At 41.4% G+C, this 8,127-nt stretch overlaps 1 pseudogene; it reads left to right on the top strand.

The window, feature by feature from the left end:
* The first annotated feature begins 868 nt into the window (after positions 1–868).
* Positions 869–5,116, top strand: LOC142446111 (small ribosomal subunit protein RACK1-like; annotated as a pseudogene).
* The last annotated feature ends 3,011 nt before the right edge of the window (positions 5,117–8,127 follow it).

An 8,127-nucleotide genomic window follows, 5' to 3' on the forward strand; every position in this document is an offset into this window, starting at 1 on the left:
TTATAATGAAAGTCCTTTCTAGATCTGATATTGAACTCAAAAGAACAATGTTTTCCTCTCACAATCCTCTCATTTTGTTCTGAGATACTTCTACAGACTATCTTTAGGATCAATTCTTAGAATACATCAATGGTTTTATCATGAAGTTGGTTATCTCTCTGGTGAGAGCTACCTCTACTCTAACCTCTCTGTGATCTCCTTGACATTACAGAGAATTGAAAGCTCATCCAGCTACTTCATTTCCATCAACCCCATAACCATTGCCATCTTGATTATTTCATTTCTCCCAGAGAGAAATGAGAGATTAGAAAGTGGATGGGAGACCGTTTCTTTTCTTTCTTTTACTTCGTGTGTGTGTGGAAGAGAGAGAGAGAAAGGCATTAGTCATGGTTTTAATTTTTTCTAACTGACCTTTGGCTCAGCTCTTCAGTGCTTTCAGTAATCCAGTCAAACCCAGCATATGTAGTAATCATGCCCATCACAATAACCAAGTGGACAATCCACTTTGTCCATCAGGGATATAACTTTAAATTCATTCCATTCTTGTACAGTTTTAACTTTGTTGGCATGAATGAGAAATAACTCAGTGTTAACTGACAAATAAGTTACACCTGCAGATAAAAAAGACAAACTCAGATTTCAACTCTTCACTATTTCTAAGGAGTTACTTACTCCACGGGATGAATAGGCACTTACAAAGCTTACCAAAACTGTATGAATATGAATCAAGACTAATTGGAAACAAATTATTTGAGACAGGTCTTTAAAGCAGAAAGATATTCAACAAGAAAATGGTTATAGAGACATTAGAAAGTTAGAGATAAATAAGAAATGGCGGCTGGGGAAGAAAAAGGAAAGCAACACAACGATGGTCAAGAGTCACGTGACACATGTTGCAGTTACTGCCAGGAACTTGAACGTTCACACGTGCCTCCAACCAGGCGAAGGTGTTGCCATTGCCTTTGTTGCTGCTGCCGAGGATCAGTCCAGGTCCACCTCCTACCGATGCTCCAACAGCACCACTGACCCTGCCAAAGCCACTGCCACAGTCACCAAGTGCGCAGGGCGTAGGGAAGGTACCCACACCTGTGGACTGAAAGAGCACGACTATGGATGCTTGGAATATGCTGCTGCGCAGACGCACAAATCAAAAATGGTAAGGAATGTAAGTTTGTGATTTCCACAGTGGGCAGATGCCTAGCAACCCACCTTAAAGAGAACCCTGATTACAAGTCAACAGGTTTGCCCAACTCAACAATAACAACAGAGACCAATTCTACTGAGTTGGTGCAAACCAGCTGAATCCCTCCACTGAATCCATCTAACGTTTAGGAATTGTCATTGGACAGTGCCATCAAGAAGAATTTGACCTACAGCTCCCAGGTGATAGTAGAGTGGTCCCATAAGATTCTCCAAGCTACAATCTTTACAGGTACAAATCTTCAGGTCTTTCTCCTGTGGAACGAGAAGGTGATTGGGACTGACAACTTTTGGTCAGCAGCCTAACACGCCAGGTCTATTTTACTCCTTCACTTATTAATTCAAACAAACAAACAAACAAAACCTAAAACTCATTGTTATTGAATCCATTTAAATCCATAGCACCCCTGTAAGATAGGGTAGAATTTCCCCTGTGGGTTTCTAAGTCCACAAATATTTAGGGGAGTAAAGAGTCTCCATTTTTCCTCATGGAGTAGATGGTGGCCTTGTGGTTAACAGCCGGACTCATCACCACTAGTTTAAACAAACAAACAAACAGCTTTAATGGTTATTTGACCAGCACCGCGAGCATGGTGGTGGTGGTGATTCTTGTTGTTAGGTGCCGTAGAGGGAGTCCTGACCCAGAGTGACTCTGTGGACAACAGAAGGAAACACTGCTGCACCCTGTGCCACGCCGTCCTCACAGCTGTTCCCATACTGAGGCTCAATGCTGCAGCCACTGTGCCAATCTGCCTCTTTGAGAGCCTTCCTCTTTTCACTGCCCCTCCACTTCAGCAAGCACAATGTCCTTCTGCAGGCGCTGCTCTCACCTGACAACATATCCAAAGTACGTAAGACAAAGTAGCACCTCCTTGTATCCAAGGGGCATTCTGGCTCTACTACACCCCAGTCAGATGTTTGTTCTTTTGATGGTCCATGGCACTTTCAATATTCTTTGCCAGCACCACAACTCAATTATGTAGATTCTTCTTCAGTCTCCGTATTCAATGAGCAACTTTCATACGCATATGAGACAGATGTACCGTAGCAACATGCATTGAGGACTATGGCGCACCACCACCAAATTAACTAGATGCCCGTAGAGTGACAAGAACCCTGGTGTGAATTTCAGAGTTCATTGTTGAATTGCTCCTCCTCCCCAAGACTGAATGCTCATTGTACCGGGGTGCTTCACAGTCTGTGAAGGCAGGCTTTGAGTATTTTCTAGCCATTTATCACACATTGTTATTTCTGTCCTCTGTGAACATATGGACTTCGTTACTCTCATTAGGAAAGCAAAATGGCAAGGTTTAAACTATTTCATCCATGAGATGATTCATGAAAAAGGAATGAATAAATATAAAATACAGCTATTTTCCAGTATACTTTATACATTGTCATAAGTTATTTTAGTCTGTTGTCCTACAGTATCCTTGCTATAGAAGAGAAACAGCTTTATTTTGGAGTATCACAAGTAATAAACTAAAAACTATGTAATTATACTTCATTTTCTTCAATAATAATAACCTTGAGTACAAAAAAAGAAAAGCCTATCAATTTGAGATTAAAAAGCAAGGACACAATTTTGTCCAGGGAACTTGATGGTGTGCAATATCACCTCTCTCTGTACAGACAAACGGGCACCCTCAGCGCTCAGAACTTTGATGGAGGTTAAAGACATAACATGCACTCAAAGGAGATGGAAAATTTATCTTGCGAGCATTGAAAAGCTTTGCAAAATACGCATTTGATCATTCTTTACATTTGTAGGTGCTTTAATTGGTGACTTAAATTAATATAATAACTATCTCATAGTTTAAAATAAGATGAACATATCCTCTAATTTGGTCAAAATGTCCCTTAAAACATCAAACTTACAAAGAAAAACTTAAAAGTTAATTAAAAAACACTTAGAGAAAATAAAATCTACCATGAATTTTAATGTTGTGCACGGACAAAATTATCCTTTAAAAAGTCTATAAATTTCCCATAAAAGACATGATTTTGCATATGCATGTCTGGGTCATAAATATACTTGCATATGTATTATATTCACGAGCTTATTTTATGTATTACAGTTTTAAATTCATGGAAGTCATTTGAATGTACTATTATTACTTCCGCATTTACCAATACTGTCCAGACGGGATAAGCAGCATGAGCATCAGCCGCGGTTGCCGAACCAGCGCGCATCATCATCTCTGTGCACCTCAGAGATCCCACCTTCTCTACACAGCGCTGGTTGCTACGCTAGTGTGCTTAATTTGACTCAAAATATCAAGGGCAAAGTTCTATCCATGAATGCAACCTGTCACTCTCTCTTTCTATTTCCTAAAGAGACACAAATAAAAGAAAGAAAGAAAAAGAACCTACACCAAAGAATTAAAGGAAAAATAAGGGATAAAAAAGGATAGTGCAATGAAAAGTATAAGGATGGGAACAGGGATAAGGCGCCCCAAATACGAGCCTTTCCTCCCAGAAGAAGGACATGCAGAGACTCAACGGCAATGTGGAGTCGGCAGCCCTCAAAGACTAAATGCAGAGGCTATTTAAATGTGGCTCCTTGATCAGCACATCATACTCGGATTTCCTAAGGTGACCAGATTTTAACATTGGTAAAGCGGGACACCAGCGGGACACCGTTGATAAAACTCATATCCTGGTGAAAGAGCCACATGGCAGCCGAAAACCGTATACTCCACCTTGTCGTGCTTTCTTTCCAACAATCGGGACTTTTTAAAAATGCTGCGGGACGGGGGATAAATTATTAAAAACCGGGACAGCCCCGCCCCAAATGGGAAACCTAATGAATACAAAACTCAGGGTGGGACAGAAATCTAATTTTACACACCCTGCAAATTATTTTGATGAACAATAGAGTTTGAGACTCATTGACTTAGTGAAGCTCCAAGTTTGATTTCGGAGCTATCCGGTGCCATCCGTGTCGCTGCGGGGACCCTCGCACCCGCCGCTGCCATGACTAAGCAAATGACCCTTCGTGGCACCCTCAGGGGCCACAATGGCTGGGTAACGCAGATCGCTACCAGGCCACAGTACCCCAACATGATACTGCCTGCCTCGCAAGAGGAGACCATCATCAAGAGGAAGCTCACGAAGGACAAGACCAACTATGGCATTCCCCAACGTGCTCTGCGTGGTCACTCTCACTGCGTGAGTGATGTGGCCATGTCTTCTGATGGCCAGTTTGCGTTCTCAGGCTCCTGGGATGGAACACAACGTCTCTGGGATCTCACTACAGGCACCACCGCACACAGCCGTGTAGGCCATACCGAGGATGCGCTGAGTGTGGACATCTCCCCTGACAACCGGCAGACTGTCTCTGGCTCCCGAGACAAAACCATCCAGCTGTGGAATACTCTGGGCGTTTGCAAGTGCACCGTACTGGATGAAAGCCACTCTGCATGGGTGTCCCGTGTGAGCTTTTTGCCCAACCGCAGCAACCCCATCACCGTCTCCTGTGGCCAGACAAGTTGGTCAAGGAGTGGAACTTGGCTAATTGCAAACTGAAAACCAACCACATCGGCCACACAGGCTCCCTGAACAGTCTCTCCAGATAGATTCCCATGTGCTTCTGGAGGCAAGGGTGGCCAAGCCATGCTGTGGGTTCTCAATGAAGGCAGTACCTTTATACCCCCGATGGAGGAGACATCATCAGCACCCTGTGCTTCAGTGCCAACTGCTCCTGGCTCTGGGCTGCCACCGGCCCCAGCATCAAGATCTGGGACTTAGAAGGAAAGATCATCATCGATGAGCTGAAGCAAGAAATTATCAGCACCAGCAGCAAGGCCGAGTCACCCCAGTGCACCTCTCTGGCCTGGTCTGCTTATGGTCAGACTCTGCAGGTTACACAGATAACCTCGTGCGAGTATGGCAGGTAAACATTGGCACTCAGTAGAAATGTGTGGCACAGCTTTTTTGAAATTAAAAGACTGACTTTCTGAGAGGAAAAAAAGTAGATGAATTAGGTTTCATCATGAGTTCTGCAATCTTGGGCAACTTTCTCCCTGCACACTCATTGTGTGAACTCTAGGATCTCACCAGTGGATATTGGGACCCAAAACAATCCTCTGCTGCTTATGTCATCATTTGAAAATGAGAGAGAGAGCACGCAGTAACACTGCATAACAAAGATATTGTGGCTTCAAATTAGTTTGCATCAATGAAAGTTCATTGTAAAAAAAAAAATTAAGTCCCTGAACTCAAGAAGGGATATTATTCTCTGAATTTTAAAGCAATCCATCTTGAAAATTGTCTAGATCCATGTCCAGTATCAATTGATCAAAATGTAATCAATTTGAATTTTGTTCTTGTTACTATCATTGGCAATTGATGGAGGCCCATCACCTTCCACAAAATTCCACAAAGAGGAATAAATTGGAGGCTAGATTCTATATCTAGAAAGAGGTTACAATTTTATTAATTGATTGCTTGGTTGATTTAACCGTGTCTGTCATTGTTTGGGGGAAAGAAAATGATGGAACCACTTTTTAGCAATTATATTTTCCCAATTCGCATGTGGTAGCTCTTCTGGAACCTTAAAACAGTCGAGTTTTCCTAGGATTTCTGAACACTGACAGTTACTCTTCTTTCTTTCTCTGACTCTGTGTTTACATTATAAGACCGATCAGTTGTGGTTGCTAAGTGCCATCGAGTTGGGGCTCACCCACAGCAATCCCGTGTGCGACCAAACGAAAGCTGTGTGGTCCCATGTCAGCCCTCACGATTGCCCGCAGGCTTGATCCCATTGCTGCAGCCACTGTGTGAATCCCTCTCTAGGAGGGCCCACCGCTTCCACTGGCCCTCTACTTGACCAAGCATGATGTCCTTCTGGAGGGTCTGATCCCTGGAATGCTGTGATATTTCATTAAATTGCCCTGGGCTAGAATAAAATACTCATGAACTCTCCTGACATCCATTCACTTTTCTATGATATTGTTCACACTGCTCTCATCTCCAATGACGACTGTGAGGCAAAATGTAAACACATGTTTTTGTAAATAGTTACCAAACACAACATAGCCTAATGGCACAAAGCAGTAGAGCGATGTCATTAAAAAAACAAAAGATTAAATTATATCTTAAAGCATATTAGCAGATGTTTAGCATATTAAATAAGATACTTTCCCTCTGCTATCTTTATTTCAAATAATAAGTTATAGGAGTCACAATTACATTATTTTTCTTTGAAATACTATGAAAATAAATATTGAATAATATTACACATTCCAAATAGCAGCTCTGAGTAAAGCAAAACAAAACAACAACAAAAAGTGTGTGTGGGGGGGATTTACCATTTCTGCAGTAGAACTGGAGGTAGATTTTGATGAATCCAAGTGGTAATCTCTTTCTTGGAATAGATGTGTAATGAAAGGATAGTTAAAATGTGAATCGATCGATAGAGAACAATGAGACAAACTAGGAATTGGCAGAAATTTGACACTAGATTGATTTCCTGAAGGTTAGAAGAAAACTGCACCAAGGGCAAGCTGAAGTCAAAGTTACAGAGACATCATACTCCGATGGTCCTGTTATTCCTAAATTCTGGCTCATAGTAACCCTCGGTACAATCAAACAAAATACTGCCTGGTCCTGGGTCATCTCCACAATCATTTCTAGGTTTCATGTCATGATGACAGTTGCTATGTCAGGGCATGTTATGGAGAGTCGTCCTCTTTTTCATAGACCCTCTTTTTCCAAGAGTAGTTTTATTCTGCAGGGACTTCTAATAACTTGCCCCCAAAGCATGAGACAAAGTCCCACCATCCTTGCTTTTAAGGAGCACTCTGACTTTGATTCTTCAAAGACAGATTTGCTCATGATTCGGGAAATCTAGCAGTCAATATTCTTGGCCAACAATAAAATTCAAAGGCGTGAGTTTTTGTCACTTCTTCCTTACCCATTGCATAGGCTTTGCAAACATATGAATCAATAGGAAAATACCATGGCTTGTATCAGGCACATCGGACTGTGGTAGAGATATTTTTAATAGATGATGGCCTGTCCCTAAAAGAGTACTTTCATTGGTCTTCAGAGGGACCTAATTTGACCATTTAATATACATGTGAGCTGCCTCCCAAATAAATAGATCAGTTGCAGGGCTTTGAAGAAAGGGTTAGTATTTTGTTTGCTCAGTTTTTACATCTATGACATAAAAAAAATTGGAGTAGAGCATCCTCAAACTTTACATAATCTCATTATGGATCCCATGCCATGTATGTATTATATATGTTATATTTGTGAAAACAAGATATCAGCACAAAACAGCACATGCCATGATGTCAACTACTAACATTAAAATCTGACTCATCCTTTTCCTAGTTTGATAAATTTAACCTCTATGTTCTAGGCTGATGTCTTCTAATATGTAAATGAAATAATACTTTCCCAGGAGACTGTGGACACAATTGAGATAATATTGAGGGAGAGCTTATGACCACTGCTGGTACACAGCAGGCATCCCGTGTAGGGGTTCATGACCATGATGATGGGGGACAAGCGGATGGTGGTGGTGGTGCTGATGGTGGTGGTGGTAGTGACTGCCTCAAAACATAAAAGACATCTTAAAGTGGTGATTGGAAATAATTTTGCTCTCATCTGCTTTCCCACTTCAAACTAAAACAAAATAAAGGCTTGAAGTCTATATACAAAACATCTCTAGTGCTGCCAAGGTAACAGAGTACGGGTCTGGCCTAGGTTTACGGTGTAAAGATTCTAAGTGACAAGTCAGTTGTTCCTCATCCTCTGTTTCATTCATCAAAGAATCTGCAGCAAATACAGTAGGAGCGATCTTTCAGTCTTGAGTTCATATTTGAGTGAAAACTCTTATTTTGCGATGTATCTTTTAAATTCATGTTTGTTTTTTATGCCAATTTTCTGAACTATTTAAATGTTAGCTCTGTATAAGCA

The sequence above is a fragment of the Tenrec ecaudatus genome, chromosome 4 (assembly GCF_050624435.1).
Source record: "Tenrec ecaudatus isolate mTenEca1 chromosome 4, mTenEca1.hap1, whole genome shotgun sequence".
Taxonomy (NCBI): Eukaryota; Metazoa; Chordata; class Mammalia; order Afrosoricida; family Tenrecidae; genus Tenrec; species Tenrec ecaudatus.